The following is a 17,500-nucleotide window of genomic DNA, read 5'->3' on the forward strand; positions in this document are numbered from 1 at the left end:
CACCTTCTTTCTTTTCTTTTCCATCTGTACTGTAGTGAGTCAATCAGTTGTTCTGCTACTGGCACATTTCTACACACGAAGCGTCGAAACCAGAATGTCATCTTACTTTTTAACTCTCTCAGTGCTGCTGGACATAGTTTTCTTTCACATAACACACTGAAGCTGGAATTCTAAACCACTTCTGTGCTTCACCGCCACTATTAAAAAAAGAACTTGATATGAATTTACAAGTTTTTTTTCAAGATGCTTTTTACGTTTCTAGATTGGTAAGGTTTCTGCACCATTAACTGTAGAAACTCTCCTGAAAAGCTAATCATCTCTGTGGCTCATGAAAATGGTCGTGGTGAGAGAGCGTTTCTGAATACGGACGTGAGGCATTTCTAACTTGTATATCGGATCACACACTCTTCTCCCATTTTTCTTTTTCATATGTGCTCTTAAATGTACTGTGAATTGTGTATCGCTCTATATCGCAATGATTGTTGATATACTTGACTTCAATCAAGAGGTAGAATTCAAAACACTTATTCCTTTCTTTTGTCTAAATTTTTCTGGCCTGTTTGGGGACTGACAAGTAAGTATGCCTTTTTTATGTATTTTTATGTTGTCCTTGGCCAGCTTTCTCTCTTAGATAAAAAGATATAAAAAGAAAGATCTGTTCATCCTATCACTCACTTTCCACTCAGCAGCGAGGTACGAGTATATAGCGAGGTCATGCCTGGTGCTCATAATGTTCCAGTCAAGTTTTTTTTCCCCCTTCGTTTTCTATTCAAGCAAGGCAAGATGAATTAGTTACACGTGGGTTTCGGTTTTGCTTTACCTGACAGGTGTATCTCTCTCTAATTCTGGCAAGCCACTCGTACGCTGCCTTTTCTGGTGTTTTCTGGTGGCTTCACAATTTTGCTCCTTTGTTGGGACAGCATCGTTTCATTTTACCCAGACTCGTTGCGGTCTTTCTGGCGTCACCAAGTCCACGGGAATTAAAGCGTGTCGTGCCAACTAATCTTGTTTATTTCTCGTCGTTAGCCGCTTGTTTCCAGTAGCTGCAGACAGGCTGGTGAGGCACTGCAAGGCAAAATATTACGCTCTCTTCTTATTTTTATCTGGCTGCGGCTCGTGGACGGGGTCAGCACGGGTACAAACTGTGGTTCAAGACTGCTAAGGAAAGTAAATGCCTCGCGGGGCACATAAAGGTCCGTGGTGTGTCCGTGGCGGGTGTTCGTGGTCGTGAACAAATCTTAGCCCGGTCGTCACATCGTCCTGATTCACACGCGGTTTCTGCTTCTTTCATTGTCCTGCAGGGAACCGCTGTGCCATCTGGCGGCAAGATAAATGATTCCTCAGTGAACACGCTCTGAGGTTTTCCTAAAAGATACCACAAAATAATAGAAATCCGTCTTAACTTCTTCAGTATACCGGGACGCATTTGGGTGTGATTAGACGATTAAATTGACATTAGGAGGTCAGAAGATTAATGGCCACAGTCTTCACTATTCTGATCCCTTCATGAGTTTCTGAAGCTGTATGAAATCACCTACTAGTAACCAGAATGAATAGGAAAACGCGTTATGGTACTGAAGGGGTTAAAGCATCCAGATAAGAGATGTGGAATTTCAAAACAAACACTGTAATTTATAAACACAGAGCAATGTTGAACTGAATAATGAGGATGTTTTTATTTTTAGGCTATTAACCCCTTCAGTAGTAGAACGCGTCTTTATATTAATTTTGCTTACTATTTGGCAATTTTACACAGCTTCAGAAACTTATGTGCGGATTAAAATAATGAAGACTCTGGCCATTAATCTTTTGACCTCCAAAGACCCTTCCTAATGTAAGTAAAATCGTCTAATCACACCCAAAACTCATGGTAAAAAAAAAGTGTTCTAGTACTTACTATTTTGCAATTTTATACAGCTTAAGAAACGTATCTGGGGATTAGAATAATGAAGATTCTGGCTATTAATCTTTTGACCTCCATAGGCCCTTCCTTATATAAGTAAAGTCGTCTAATCACACACAAAACTCATGGTAAAAAAGCGTCCCAGTACTGAAGGGGTTAAGAGGAAGCGTCAGTTGGTGTGGGGACTTGAGGGACAGATGCATGTGTAATGAAGGCCAGCGAGCAGTGTCAGGTTTCTTCAATATTCTAGGAGGTCAAAGTTGCATGTAGTCCAATACCTTCCCTTCTTGGTCTTTGTTTCAAGAGTCAAGCTGGATTTGACTTATATTGAAGGATGGGAGCTATCTCTCTCTCTCTCTCTCTCTCTCTCTCTCTCTCTCTCTCTCTCTCTCTCTCTCTCTCTCTCTCTCTCTCTCTCTCTCTCTCTCTCTCTCTCTCTCTCTCTCTCTCTCTCTCTCTCTCTCTCTCTCTCTCTCTCTCTCTCTCTCTCTCTCTCTCTCTCTCTCTCTCTCTCTCTCTCTCTCTCTCTCTCTCTCTCTCTCTCTCTCTCTCTCTCTCTCTCTCTCTCTCTCTCTCTCTCTCTCTCTCTCTCTCTCTCTCTCTCTCTCTCTCTCTCTCTCTCTCTCTCTCTCTCTCTCTCTCTCTCTCTCTCTCTCTCTCTCTCTCTCTCTCTCTCTCTCTCTCTCTCTCTCTCTCTCTCTCTCTCTCTCTCTCTCTCTCTCTCTCTCTCTCTCTCTCTCTCTCTCTCTCTCTCTCTCTCTCTCTCTCTCTCTCTCTCTCTCTCTCTCTCTCTCTCTCTCTCTCTCTCTCTCTCTCTCTCTCTCTCTCTCTCTCTCTCTCTCTCTCTCTCTCTCTCTCTCTCTCTCTCTCTCTCTCTCTCTCTCTCTCTCTCTCTCTCTCTCTCTCTCTCTCTCTCTCTCTCTCTCTCTCTCTCTCTCTCTCTCTCTCTCTCTCTCTCTCTCTCTCTCTCTCTCTCTCTCTCTCTCTCTCTCTCTCTCTCTCTCTCTCTCTCTCTCTCTCTCTCTCTCTCTCTCTCTCTCTCTCTCTCTCTCTCTCTCTCTCTCTCTCTCTCTCTCTCATGTTGTGAGTATTGGTTTAGCAAAGCAAATGAGTGAAGATTCAAGACTCGCGTGAGAGAGAGAGAGAGAGAGAGAGAGAGAGAGAGAGAGAGAGAGAGAGAGAGAGAGAGAGAGAGAGAGAGAGAGAGAGAGAGAGAGACTCATTTTGAACACACACATCTGAAAATACACACTAGAATATCATACTTTATTTTTTTTCCTTTCATGTGCTGGCAAAACATTCACGAGACACACACTTCGCAACATTATGAGCCTTGCAGAACTGATTACGGCTCCTTACAATGCCTTCATCCCCACGAGCAATGATGGAAACACGAGATTATTACAGAAAACCCAACCTTTATGGGAGAAACAAGGCAACTAATTACTAATCCTGATCCCTTAACCTTACCTGTAACTTTCTGATTTGATTACTTCCTTACCTGACTTTCCCCTTACCTGGTTATTCCCTTATCTACTCCTCCCTCACCTGATTGCTCGCCCTTACGCCCCTCCTTCATCTAATTATCCTCACCTGTCCTTCCGTTACGTGTTCCTTCTCAGTCGTCCTCTCTCATGCTTCACTCCACGCATCCATGCCGCCCTTTAGCCTTCCATAGCGTGCTGGTGCTGTGCCACACCCTACCGGCACTCTGGGGGATGGAAGGAAAGGTGGAGGAATGGGGGAGGCAGCCGGCACTCAGGTAATCCCAGTTTGGCAGGAAATGAATACTTCTTGTGACCTGTAATGTCTCAGAGTGTCGTCCAGTCGTCCTTCGTAACATAAATATTGACGTAATGTATTCGTTTTCTAATTCCGGTGATGTTTTATTAGATTTGCATTGATGTCCAGATGCTGTAAAGGAAGGGAAGGTCCGTCATGTGCCTGCTTCAGTGTTATGTCCTGCTGTGCTTGCCCTCTTTCTGGTTTGTCTTAGGGAGTGTTTTAAGTGCTGCCTGGATGGTGCTTCGTGAGTCTCATGTATTGAATGTTCATCTTGTCTCTTTGTTAATGGTAAATGTTGTTTCATTCCCTTCAGTACCATGGCGTTTTCATATTTGTTCTGCTTACTGTTTGGTGATTTTATAGCTTCAGAAACTTATGTGGGGGGTTGAATAGTGAAGACCGGTCATTAATCTTCTGACATCCATTGCCCTTCCTAATGTAAATACAATCATCTAATCATAACCAAAACTCGTGGTTAAAATGCGCTCAGTACTGAAAGGGTTAAGTAATATAACTATATTTGATTCAGAAGGTTTGACAGTCGCCAATATTTTGTAAAGTTTAGAGGAAAACGTGTGATTATAGAGTCGTTTTAGAGTATATTTCAGAGAATCATATGTTAAAACTTGTAATGAAAAGCATATTAATTTAGTTAAGGTTTTTCGTATCCCAAAATTATCTGCATATTCAAATTGCATTTCCTCACACAATTTTTTAGCCAATCATAATTCTGTTCGTCTTCCTGGAAAGAGAAACTCATAATATAAAAAACTGTGATAGAGAAATAGCAATATTTGTGATTAGAAAAAAATGGTGGTGGTGGAGGTGGTGGTGGTGGTGGTGCATGTTGGAGTTGTGGTGACGATGGAATGGTGGTGGTAATAATGGTAGTAATGGTTGTGGTGGTGGTGGTACATGCCGCGGTTATGGTGATGATGTAGTGGTGATGGTAGTAGTGGTAGTGGTGGTTGTACATGTCATGGTTGTGGTGATCATGTAGTGATGATGGTAATGATAGTAGTAGTAGTAGTAGTAGTGGTGGTGGTGGTGTTACGTATCGTGATTGTGGTGGTGATGTAGTAATGGTGATAATAATGGTAGTAGTAGTGGTGGTAATGGTGCTGGTGGTGGTAATGGTAATAGTAAAGGTGGTGATGGTGGTGGTAATGATGGTAGTAGTGGTGATGGTGGTAATAATAGTAACAGTAATGGTAATAGTAGTGGTGGTGATGGTGGTGGTAGTGATGGTAGTAGTGGTGATGGTGGTAATAATAGTAACAGTAATGGTGATAGTGGTATGGTAGCAGTGGTAGTGGTGGTGATGTAGTAGAGGTGATAATAATGGTAGTAGTAGTAGTGGTGGTAATGGTGGTGGTGGTGGTAATGATAATAGTTAATAGTAATGGTGGTGATGGTGGTAGTAATGATGGTAATTGTGGTGATGGTGGTAATAATAGTAATAATAATGGTAATAGTCGTGGTAATCATGGTAGTGGTAGTAGAAGTGGTGGCGGTGGTGGTGGTGGTGGTGTTCATCATAATATTTTGGCAGTTACATAGCAAAAACGTTTTTAGAGCTGAAAGCAGACTGGCACCTTTATTTCCAGCCTGAATACAGCGACGGAAACATCAGGAATTGCAGTGTAGAACTAAGATTAATTTCCATAAGTGCCTCGCTGCTGCCTCTCTCTCTCTCTCTCTCTCTCTCTCTCTCGACCTGGGAAGAGTCAAGGGGACACTTACTCTGATACATCCGCGAGAAGCTTCGAGGTACAGGAGCGCCACATCACATCATATCACAATAATTACAACGCACTTCAATTAGAATCGTGTACGCTTCATATTCTCCTTTCCTCAGTCTTTTTCTAGTTTACTTGCATTCTTTTCACTTTATTTTTATTGCATCATTATTCTGTACCGTCACATCGCAACACAATAATTAGAACACACCTCATTTAGACTCATGTACGATTCATATTATCCTTTCCTTTAGTCATTTTTTTTCTATTTTTCTTGCGTTTTTTTTTTTTTACTTTATTTCCGTTGTATCATTATTCTGTACCATCTCATCATATAATAACTATAACACACTTCATTTAGACTCGTGTACATAAAATTCTTCTTTCCTTATTCTTTTTTTTCTCGCATTTCTTTAATTTATTTCCGTTGCATCTTTATCTTATTAAATTTTCTTGTCATGCTTCATATTCTCATTTCCTTAATCTTTTTTTCTATTTATCTATCATTTCTTCACGTTATTTCCCTTGCATCATTACCTTGTTCTATTTCTCCCTTTCCTCAAGTTTTTTTTCTCTCCTTTATTTTTTTTTCCTTTTCATCTTTATTTTGCTTTTTATCCTTCTTTACCATATATTCCTCCATCCCTCCCATCTTCCTTAACTTTCCTTTTCATCCTTATCTTCTTCCACATCTTTTCTTTACCCCCATCCTTCCCATTTTCTTTTAACTCTCTTTTTCATCCTTATCTTCCTACACATCCTCCTTTAACTTATATTCCTCCATCCCTCTTGTCTTTAACTCTCCTTTTCATCCTTATCTTCATCCACATCCCCCATTACGTATCTTCTGCTCTCCTTTCTCCTCTACCGTATCATTATCCTCTTCTCTACCCTCGTTCCTCCACACGAAGATAAAAACAGAAAGCCTAACATCGCATCTGAAGAGGAAAAGGCACAAAAAAGGAGGATCATTCGTGCTATAATGAGGTAATAAAATGGAGAGGTGGTGTGCGAGTGACTATTCGTAGCGAGGGATAAAGTGTGTTATCAGAGTCTCCCTTTCACACACCCCTGGGAGCTCGTTTTCTTTAGTGCCAAGGCAATGGGGTTGTCGCCTGTAGATTATGAGCGCGATTGACGGAAATGTTATGGTTTTATTGGTGTTCAGTCTCGCTCGTCTCCTGAAACGCTGCACCGGACGGAAGCTGTAATGGTGAATGGTGACGGAGAGATGTGTGTGTGCGAGGAAAAGTTTTGCTTAATATAACTTGTGTGGAGTTGTTAATGCAGGAAGAAAAGTTATGCATTCTTTAAGTTAAGCCACGTCCGCGCTAAACTTTTTATCTTATATTTTTTTCATCTTTTTTCTCTCTTTCTTCTCGTTTTATTTTTGTTGACGTTGTTTGACGCGCCTAAGCAAAATGAAAACCCGCTAACTTTGGTAGTTTGTGTAAATATTGCTGGGTCTTTTGCCAACACATTCTGCCCAAGATATTGCGGGATGAATGCACGAATATAACTTGAGTAATATGGAAGCGCCACGGTGGAGTCTTGGAAATGAAAATATGTCTTGTTTTACCACTATTTCTGCCGCCATACGTGCTGCTGATTACAATGAACGCAAGACACCCGTGCTTCATTACAACCTGCACACTCTTTCACTACTGGACTCATATCTCCCTATACCCAAATTATAGACACTTCCTCATTTGCTAGAGTCTCTTAAATAATGTAGCAACTTAGGAAATACAAAAAAATTAACAGCTATACTTTCATTTTCTCATTTATTCATACATTCAGACCTTTCTACAGCGTTTCATGCTTATACCAAAACAGTTAAAAGACAAGACTAACAACGAGTGAAAGGCGAGATGAAGCAGCACACAGGTCACACACTGCCTAACACAAGTAGAGGCGAAGAATTAGTTAAGCTTGTATTCTGGAACGCTTTACCCTCTCACAATCACTGCTTTCCAAAGGCTACAGTTGAAGATACTCGTGTTTTTCAAAATTTTTATGGTTCTGGTAATAGATTGGCAAGATTTCTAGTTTATCATAAGGAGAAACTGTCTTGAAAACCCGGTTAATTGCCTCTCTGGCCTTGGAAAATTGTCGTAGTGAGAGAAGGGTAATGAATACGAGCGTTAGGCACAATGTAATATATGTATCCACACACACACACACACACACACAGTGTGTTAGAGCGCTGGCTTCACAAGCCAAAGGACCGGGGTTTGATTCCCCGGCCGGGTGGAGATATTTGGGTGTGTCTCCTTTCACGTGTAGCCCCTGTTCACCTAGCAGTGAGTAGGTACGGGATATAAATCGAGGAGTTGTGACCTTGTTGTCCCGGTGTGTGGTGTGTGCCTGGTCTCAGGCATATCCGAAGATCGGAAATAATGAGCTCTGAGCTCGTTCCGTAGGGTAACGTCTGGCTGTCTCGTCAGAGATTGCAGCAGATCAAACAGTGAAACATACACACACACACACACACACGGACAAGTCTACGTATACCCATGAGCGTACCCAGCCAGGCAGGCCCACGAGGCGAGGCTGCACTGTGGCTGCATACTATCCTTCGCTATTATGGATATTTATGAGCTACTTTGTCTTCCCAATTACTAAGAATTAGGAGGGAAAAGACATCAAATAAATAAGACAAAATAATTACTAAGGCTCGGTTGGTCCCTCGCGCGCTTGAACACATACACACACACACACACACACACACACACACACACACACACACACACACACACACACACACACACACACACACACACACACACACACACACACACACACACACACACACACACACACACACACACACACACACACACACACACACACACACACACACACACACACACACACACACGTCATTTCTTACCTAAACATGCCTTGTCACTTTCAGTCTCATAAGGAAAACGGAGCGAAGGGAATGAAGGCGAGAGAGAGAGAGAGAGAGAGAGAGAGAGAGAGAGAGAGAGAGAGAGAGAGAGAGAGAGAGAGAGAGAGAATGCTGAGGAAAGAAAGAGACGAGGGGACTAATTAAGTAGTTTGCGTGGCATTTAAGATGAAGAGGATTGTGTGGTGAGACTCCTAATGAGATTACGGCAATGCTTAAAAGCGTCAGAGAGAGAGAGAGAGAGAGAGAGAGAGAGATTATACCCATCTCAATTCGTCTTGTATAAAAAATAAAAATAGTAACACAAAATTAAGGCTAAGATTAAACCATTCACGTGCACTCTATTGAAAGAACAAGAACAAGAACACCAACATTATCATCATTACTATCATTATCATCATCAGCAGCAGCGTCATCACCATCATCACCATCATCATCATCATCATCATCATCATCATCATCGTCATCATCTTCATCATCAACAGCGGCAATATCAACAAGAACAACATGAACAGTAGCAACAGCAGCAGCAGCAGCAGCAGTAAGCAGCAGCAGTAACAACAACAACAACAACAACAACAACAACAACAACAACAACAACAACAACAACAACAACAACAACAACAACAACAAGCCATACTCCCCCCAAAAAAACAAGAGAGAGAGAGAGAGAGAGAGAGAGAAACAGGTCAAACAAATTAAAGAAAGAAAAAAATCAAATCAAGAGACACTTCTGCAAAAAGCGACTTTAATGAAGAAATGACACGACAAGAAGAGACTCACAAGATGGAAGAGAGGAAGGAAGAAGCAGAGGGAGAAAGAGAAAGAGAAAGGAAGAAGGGAGGGAAAGGAAGCAAAAGATAACGAAAGTGGGCCAGTAGGAAGTGTGATAAATGAGCGTGCGAGTGAGAAAGATAAGAGATATGGGGGAATGCAATCGAGTTGAGAGAGAGAGAGAGAGAGAGAGAGAGAGAGAGAGAGAGAGAGAGACGTAATATTAAACATGCCTAAAATTATTCTTGCTCAGTTTAAAGAGCATATCATATTCATACAAATATATAATGGGGTTATACATAATAACACACAAGAATACATTAAAAGAGTATTTTCAATGTTGAATGAAACTTAATTCTGTTCCATCTCTCTTTCCTCTTCCTCCTCTTTTCCTCCTCATCCTCTTCTTCCTCCTCTTCCTCCTCTTCTTCCTCTTGCTCCTCTTCCTTCTCATCCTCCTCCCATTGTTCTGAGCGAGCTGAATGAAAGAAAACAACGCCCCAAAAAACTATTGTACCTAAACACACTGCAGATACAAACAAAAAAGACCAAATTCCATGAAGTGATTGGTGGAGGGCTGGTCTTTCCACTGGCCTGGGTACAAATTGGCGAGAAGCTTCAGGGTGGAAGCGCCCAAGAGCACTATTGTTGCTGCCTTGTACGGCTGGGGGAGTGTTTTCCTCTTTTTTTTTTTTTATCTTGTTTCTTGTTTGTTTTCCTCCATTCTCACTTCACATTTCCACAAGTCTCGCTTTCTTCTTCCTCCCCTTTCCCCTCGGCTCCATTTTTGCCTTCTTTCTCTTAGTACTTTCTCTCTTTCTCTTTTTCTTTATCTCTCCCTCTTTCTCTTCTCATGGTACTCTCCCTCCTCTCATTCATCGTCCTTCTTGTCCTCTTCCCCCTCCTTCCTCTACTCCTCCTCCCTTCTTCCTACTGCTCTCCCTCCTCCTCTTTCGTGTTCCTTCGCACGTATATGCAAATAAATGCATTTAAAATGGATTTTTATTCTCATGTCTTTCCGCCACCCTCTCTTTTTAATGTTCTTTTCTTCTTTTTTTTTTTTGCTTCTGTATTTTTATTTCTACTTTCAGCATCACCCACTTTCTCTCTCTCTCTCTCTCTCTCTCTCTCTCTCTCTCTCTCTCTCTCTCTCTCTCTCTCTCTCTCTCTCTCTCTCTCTCTCTCTCTCTCTCTCTCTCTCTCTCTCTCTCTCTCTCTCTCTCTCTCTCTCTCTCTCTCTCTCTCTCTCTCTCTCTCTCTCTCTCTCTCTCTCTCTCTGTGTGTGTGTGTGTGTGTGTGTGTGTGTGTGTGTGTGTCTGTGTGTGAGCGCACCTTTGCGTGTGTTGTGCATGTCTGTCTCTGTGTGTGTGTGTGTGTGTGTGTGTGTGTGTCTGTGTGTGCGTGCACCCTTGCGTGTGTGTGCTGTCTGTGTGTGTGTGTGTGTGTGTGTGTGTGTGTGTGTGTGTGTGTGTGTGTGCGTGCTTGTATGGCTTGGTAGGCGAAGGACCACCACAATCATGCTTCCGAAGACCTTGTTCTCAGCTGCCTTGCGTCGCCTGTGATGCCTGAGAACAACACTGGCTGGAAACAAAATAGCTCAAGGCCTCGGACACTGGGAGGGTAATTGGATTCGTTACCTTTGACGCTCGACTCTCTCTCTCTCTCTCTCTCTCTCTCTCTCTCTCTCTCTCTCTCTCTCTCTCTCTCTCTCTTTACCTGTACGTAAGTGAAGCTTTGAAACACGTACAGCTCTTAGTGGGTTTGGAATCGTGATTTGTATTCAGTGGTACGAATAGGTGTAAAATGCCTGGTTCGTTCAATATAAGAGGTTTTGTTTCGTTCGTTGTAAGAGGAGGTCCGGTTTTGGTGCGTTCGTTATAACAGGTTTGGTTCGGTTTGGGTTCGTTCGTCGTAAGAGGAGGTTCGGTTCAGGTTCGTTCGTTGTAACAGGTTTGATTTAGGTTTTGGTTAGTGTACGAGTGATCCGTTGTGTGTTTGCTTTGGATATTAAGTTTTTGTTTTGTTCTCTTTTCCTTGTCTTTTTTTTTTCGTTTTTTGCTGCGTGCATTTATGTTGTTTTTTTGTCGTTGTTTTTTTTGTTTTTGTTTTTTTGTCTTTGTTATTCATCTTCAATATTCTCTTTTATTTTCTTATTCTTACTCTTACTCTTACTTTTATTCTTATTCTCCCTCCCCTTCTCTTTCTCTTCTTCTTCCTCCTCCTCCTCCTCCTCCTCTCCTCCTCCTCCTCTCCTCCTCCTCCTCCTCTTCCTCCTCCTCCTACTCCTCCTCCTCCTCCTCCTCCTCCTTCTCCTCTCTTTTACCTCCTCCTGGACCTTAGAAAGAAAAAAATTTCTGGTCTAAGAATTGGACGGAAAATTAAATTATGGCTGTGTGTGTGTGTGTGTGTGTGTGTGTGTGTGTGTGTGTGTGTGTGTGTGTGTGTGTGTGTGTGTGTGTGTGTGTGTGTGTTAGGTCATGCTTGTGTGCGTGTAAGAGTCTTTACACATAAAACTACTACTACTACTACTACTACTACTACTACTACTACTACAACCAGCACCACCACCACCTTTAGTACCATGGCATGATCTAGCGTACTGTACCTGTGCGTGTGAATGAGCACGTGCAAATTTACGTGCGTAGGCGTCAGTTTGAGGTGAGGTTTGACGCGAGTGCTTGCGTGTAATTAGAATGGACTACCTAATTACCATCGCTCGCCCTGTCTGGATGCTGCGGGAACACGGAAGGTGCTTACCCTACCCAATTAGAGTGAGCAGCCTCTCCAACTACTTAACTAACCTTAATTCGAGTAATGCCATTATCGTGATCAGCCCCAACCAGTAATCTTTTAAGAGGGAACAACGGAAGGTACGTGCGTGTGTGTGTGTGTGTGTGTGTGTGTGTGTGTGTGTGTGTGTGTGTGTGTGTATATATGTGTATGTGTCTGTGTGTCTGTGTGTTTGCTGTATTTTTTTCTCTACATTGTCTTTCTAATGTTCTTTTTTTATTTCATGTGTTAGTAAAGAGATTTAAATAGAGACACAATATATCTTTTGGTGCTCACGTGGTTACCTGACCAATAATTGCGAAGGTGTGAGAGGTCTAAGTTATTTTCTATTTATTTTGTAATTCCTCGCTAGGTTCTACGATTTTTGCTATTTCTGTGTTATTTTCCTGGTAACATCCTTATCTCTATCAGTAATTGGTCACAGAGAGAGAGAGAGAGAGAGAGAGAGAGAGAGAGAGAGAGAGAGAGAATATTGGAAGTGGTTTGCAAGAGGCAGGCTGAGATAGAGACAAACAGACACAGAGAAACAGGCACAGAATCACAACAATACAGCAAGTTCTCTCGACCTTCAACCTCAGGGACCACTGCTTTCAAACACCACCACCACCACCACCACCACCACAACCACCACCACCACTACCTTTGTTCCAGCACCACCACTTCCTGAGTCCTCGTCACGGTCCTTCCTCCCTCCCATGGACTTCAGTAATCAAGGGAACGTTTGCTTTAACTAGACTTGTGATCTTGACTGCTGTGTTCTCTCATTTGGACTGTTTTCAAAGGCCACGGAGATGATTAACAGTGTTCTCAAAGAAGATTAGTCATTAATTCTCTGACCTCCATAGAACCTTCCTATTGATAATAAAATCGTCTTATCATACCCAAATATCAAGGTAAAACTGCATCTCAGTACTAAAGTGGTTAATAGTGTTCTCAAAGATGATTTCCTCAATAATGGTGGAGAGTCCAGGTTAAACTGTCATTAGAATCCTGAAAACTCTTAGAAAAATTACGATAACCTTCATTACTGTGTTAAGGAAGGTTTTGAAAGGCCACGAAGATTATTGTTCGTGTTTTCAAAGGATTATTTTCTCCCTGGCAGTGTAAAATTCTCTTTAAATTGTCACTAAAACCAAAAAAAATTCCTTGAAAACTTTCATAACTGTATCAAGAGATAAGACTTGTTTGAGAATACGAGCCGCCAGTGTATGCCTTTCCTAACTTGCTTCCAACGTGTTTCCTTTATTTTCTCTAGTTTTTCGGCGCTCTGTTCACCTCGCGCCTCCTTATCACGTAAGAAAGCGTGGACAAAAACACTGGCGCAGAACTTTGTGGTTTCCCGTTTTCTGTAATAGCGGAGCGCTGCCTGATCCTTTCCCACGCCTGCTTAGACCAAGAGCTGCCCATTCTGACAGCCCTCACGACACGTTTTCTATTTAACTTTACCTCGTTTTCCTGGGAGAGAGAGAGAGAGAGAGAGAGAGAGAGAATCCTGCTTGCCTGCCTGCCTTTGACGGTCTCTGTATCCCATTTGCCGTCGTCTCTTTGTCTCACCTGCGGAGTTTCTGGGTTAATTACCACGTACTCATTAGGGCAACAGCCTCCCGGCCCACCTGAGGGAGCGACGTGCTAACGGTAATGGCTTTCTTTCTTTCATCATTCTTCCCTCAAGGCTCTAAGGACCGCCGTCGCCCCCTGACACAAGGGCCTTACGTAACGCGGCCCCTTTTTGAGGTAGAACCCGTATAAATATTTCCTCCCCGGTCATTGTCACATAGAAAGTGGAAAGTCAAGGCATTGAAGGTATTATTAGCTGCCTGGCCCCAGCGAGGCTAATTTGAGTGTGGGCAAGTCCCTCGACCATCGCAGTTGGAGGTCAGAAGTTGAATCCCCTGTTGAAATTTGATGGATGAGGGAGAAAGTTTGGTCATTGCCTCTAAGTGCTTGAGTCCCTCGCTCTGCTGCTGAGCTCGCCAGAATGGGAGTGGCCGCGACCTGATGGAATACGGAGGTAATGTTTCATCTTTATAGAATGCAACGTCCAAGTTCATAATGCGTGATTAATTTATGTAATTAGAGCGCTTTTTCTTGTACTCGTGTGTGCTCCTTGTGTGAGTTTCGTGTGTGTGTTTTGAAGGAATGCCTGTGAGAAGACAGTCAGCCAAACACATCGCAGAAAAGTCGTGAAAAGAGAGGGTGATAATACACCATCACTGCAGTTTTATCGCTTCATGTGTAGAGCAGCAAGTCGTTTGAAACACGGCCAGCTCTCCAGCACAGAGGCAGCAGATTGCACCAACAACTAGAAAAGGGAAGCTGAAAACTCGCCGCTTGGAGTCAGGAGCCCAAGCCGAGGATAATGACACATGGTCGGACAGTTTGTTTGCCTTCCTTGCCTGGCCGCCGCACGACCGCCCGCTACCATTATGGCCAAGGGAAGATAGAGACTTAACTCCTGCGCTCTTAAATTTTCCTCGGTGGTGGTGTGAATGCAGAGACAACAGACACAGGCGCGCGAGGCCCAAATTTAAGGACAATTAATTTTCCTGGAGGTAAGGCGGGTGCTTGCTCTAATAGTTCTGCTTGTTATATATATCCCCATTGCTGCATTCCCCGCGTGGCTCCGACCTGGGAATTACTGCCGAGCATCCCGCCAGATGGGAAATTTAATGGAATATGTTGATGATGATGTAAAGGGACCTGATGCACTCTCTGGGAAGGAATGTGGGGATGATGTGTGGCCCCAGGAAGCACAGGAGTGAGAGAAACCCTTTGGATAATCTATGTTCTTATGTTATGTTCTTATGTTATGTTCTTATGTTATGTTCTACGTTAAGAGTCTCGGGCGTAGTAGATCGTGTGTGTGGGAGTGAGATACTATAGCAAGTGAATAAGAGTGAGAAAGCTTTTCTCTCTCTCTCTCTCTCTCTCTCTCTCTCTCTCTCTCTCTCTCTCTCTCTCTCTCTCTCTCTCTCTCTCTCTCTCTCTCTCTCTCTCTCTCTCTCTCTCTCTCTCTCTCTCTCTCTCTCTCTCTCTCTCTCTCTCTCTCTCTCTCTCTCTCTCTCTCTCTCTCTCTCTCTCTCTCTCTCTCTCTCTCTCTCTTTTCTCTCTCTCTCTCTCTCTCTCTCTCTCTCTCTCTCTCTCTCTCTCTCTCTCTCTCTCTCTCTCTCTCTCTCTCTCTCTCTCTCTCTCTCTCTCTCTCTCTCTCTCTCTCTCTCTCTCTCTCTCTCTCTCTCTCTCTCTCTTCTTTTTTTTTTTTTTTTTTTATTTAAACATAATTTATACAGAAGAACATGTACCCAAAGGCGCACTGTCGTGTGCTACCTATTCTAAGGGTACTACAATCTATTTCTCTACAATATTTACAAGACTTAAAAATAGATAATATACAAGATGGTCAGCATGTAAATGGAGCACTGTTCTTTTCACTTCACTAGCACTATTCACGCACTGCACTACACTGAGTGTCACGTCACAAAGAGTGTCAGAGGAGTTGGCAGTGTCTGTCTCCACTTATGTGCCATCAGTTTGACACTGTGTGTGTTCATCTCCTGGACGTGAGGCACCGCGGCCGTGAACAAGTTCCACATCCTGGAGACGCGTCCTGCGAAGGTGCGTTGATGCTGACACCCGTGGGATCGCGGCACCTCTACGGCGTCACCACCATTGAGCACCGTTCTCGTGCTCCGTGCGGTGACTCTCAGAGGATGACGCAGCCCTGCCAGATGTGGCACTCTTTGCACCTGTGCCTTATGGAACACTACGATCGCCGCCACATCTCTGCGGTGTTCCAGTGAATCAAGGGACGCTCAGGCTCTGGGTGAGGTGGTATTGCAGCATCTACTAGCCGTATGGCGCGGCGTTGGATGCTGTCCAGTCTCCTTCTGTGTGTGGCGGCACAGGACATCCAGGAGAGAGCTGCGTACTCAAGGTGGGGCCGCACCTGTGCCTTGTACAGCAGCAGTCTCCCCTTCCTGTCGAGGAAACTGGCGATCCTTCTGAGGCGGAGATCCTGTGAGAGGCTTTCTTGGCAATGGTTTTGACATGGCTGTCAAACCTCAGCCCTCGATCCACCTCCACTCCAAGTATCTTGACGTCATCTTGGGTGGGAGAGCAGCAACGCCAAAGACAACTTTCCTGCCATTGCTGCCATGGCGGCTGGGGACCGAGACAACCATTGCCTGTGTCTTCTCCGGCGCGAATGTCACTTGCCAGCGAGCACCCACTCCTCTATCACTCGTAGCTGCTGATTGATGGCCTCAGCAGCCCGCCCACTGTCCTGGCGTGGATAGGTATAGGAGAGGGTGCAGTCATCAGCATAGGCCTTGACTCCTGGCAGTAGCTGGAGAAGATCATCCACGTAGATATTCCACAGGGTGGGCCAAGAATTGAACCCTGTGGCACTGATGCCTCCACAGGCAGGGACTCAGATGTTTGCCCGTTGACAACCACCTTGAGGCTTCTGTCCTGCAGGTAATTTCCCAGGAGTCGTAGCAAGCCACCCTGGATGCCTTTAGCACGAAGCTTTTCTAGTAATCCGTTGTGCCATACTTTATCAAAAGCTCCAGCTATGTCCAAAGCAACCACTATAGTGTCCTTGCCGTCGTCGAGGGCGTCCTGCCACTGCCTGGTGAGAAGCATCATTAGGTCGGAGGTTGACCTTCCAGGTCTGAACCCAAACTGTTGGTCTGAGAGGAGGGCATTGTCCTTGAGATGGCTACACACCACCTCTGCCACGACCCTCTCAAACACTTTACCCACCACTGACAACAGGGATATGGGTCTGTAGTTTTTTGGGTCCGTCCTGGAGCTTTTTGTGTGCAGGAACTACTCGAGCCTCCTTCCACACTGAAGGCCAGACGTTTTCCCGTACACAAGTTGTGAAGACTTGGGTGAGAGGGGCAGCCAGTTCCTGGGAGCATCGCTTCAGCAGGTGCGGGCTGATGTCATCAGGGCCGGTGGCTTTCTGTGTGTCCAGCCCCGCAATAATCGCTTCACCTGCTGATGCGTCACCTCTGCTTGCTGAGGGAGGGATGGATTCTTGGTGGCCAGTTCCTGTTTGTCCTTAACAAGGGACCACCAAGTTTTGTTTCCTACGCCAGTGCCACACAGTTTCCGGCGCAGGCTTTCCTCCCACTTTTTTAAGGCCCACTTGCTGGTTACCACCATCCTCCTGCATGCAGCCCTATGCAAGTCCTTGTTGCGCCGAGTCGGGTTCCTCTTGTAGCGGAGCCAGGCAGCATACTTTGCCTCAGCAGCAACACGGCAACGGTAGCCAAACCATGGCTGATCCGTCGGTCTGGTGGTGTATTCCCTGTGTGGGACGTGGCGTCTCTGGAGGGCGAGAAGGTGAGAGGTGAGTGCAAGTGCTTCACTCTCTGCTCCTCCCTGTAGCAGAGTGGCCCATGGGGTGTGGGTCAGGTCGCGGCGCAGGGAAGCCCAGTCTGCTTTGTTCCACAGCCAGATGGTGCGGGTGGTGGCCTCGTCCCGAGCCACGCCCACTTCCAGCTGTGTCAGTACAGCGTGATGATCAGAGCTGCCCACGAGCCCCAGCTGATGACTCTTGTCCTCCTGGTAGTCTGAGATGACTCTCTCTCT

Source organism: Portunus trituberculatus, chromosome 25 (genome assembly GCF_017591435.1).
Source record: "Portunus trituberculatus isolate SZX2019 chromosome 25, ASM1759143v1, whole genome shotgun sequence".
In the NCBI taxonomy this organism is placed as follows: domain Eukaryota; kingdom Metazoa; phylum Arthropoda; class Malacostraca; order Decapoda; family Portunidae; genus Portunus; species Portunus trituberculatus.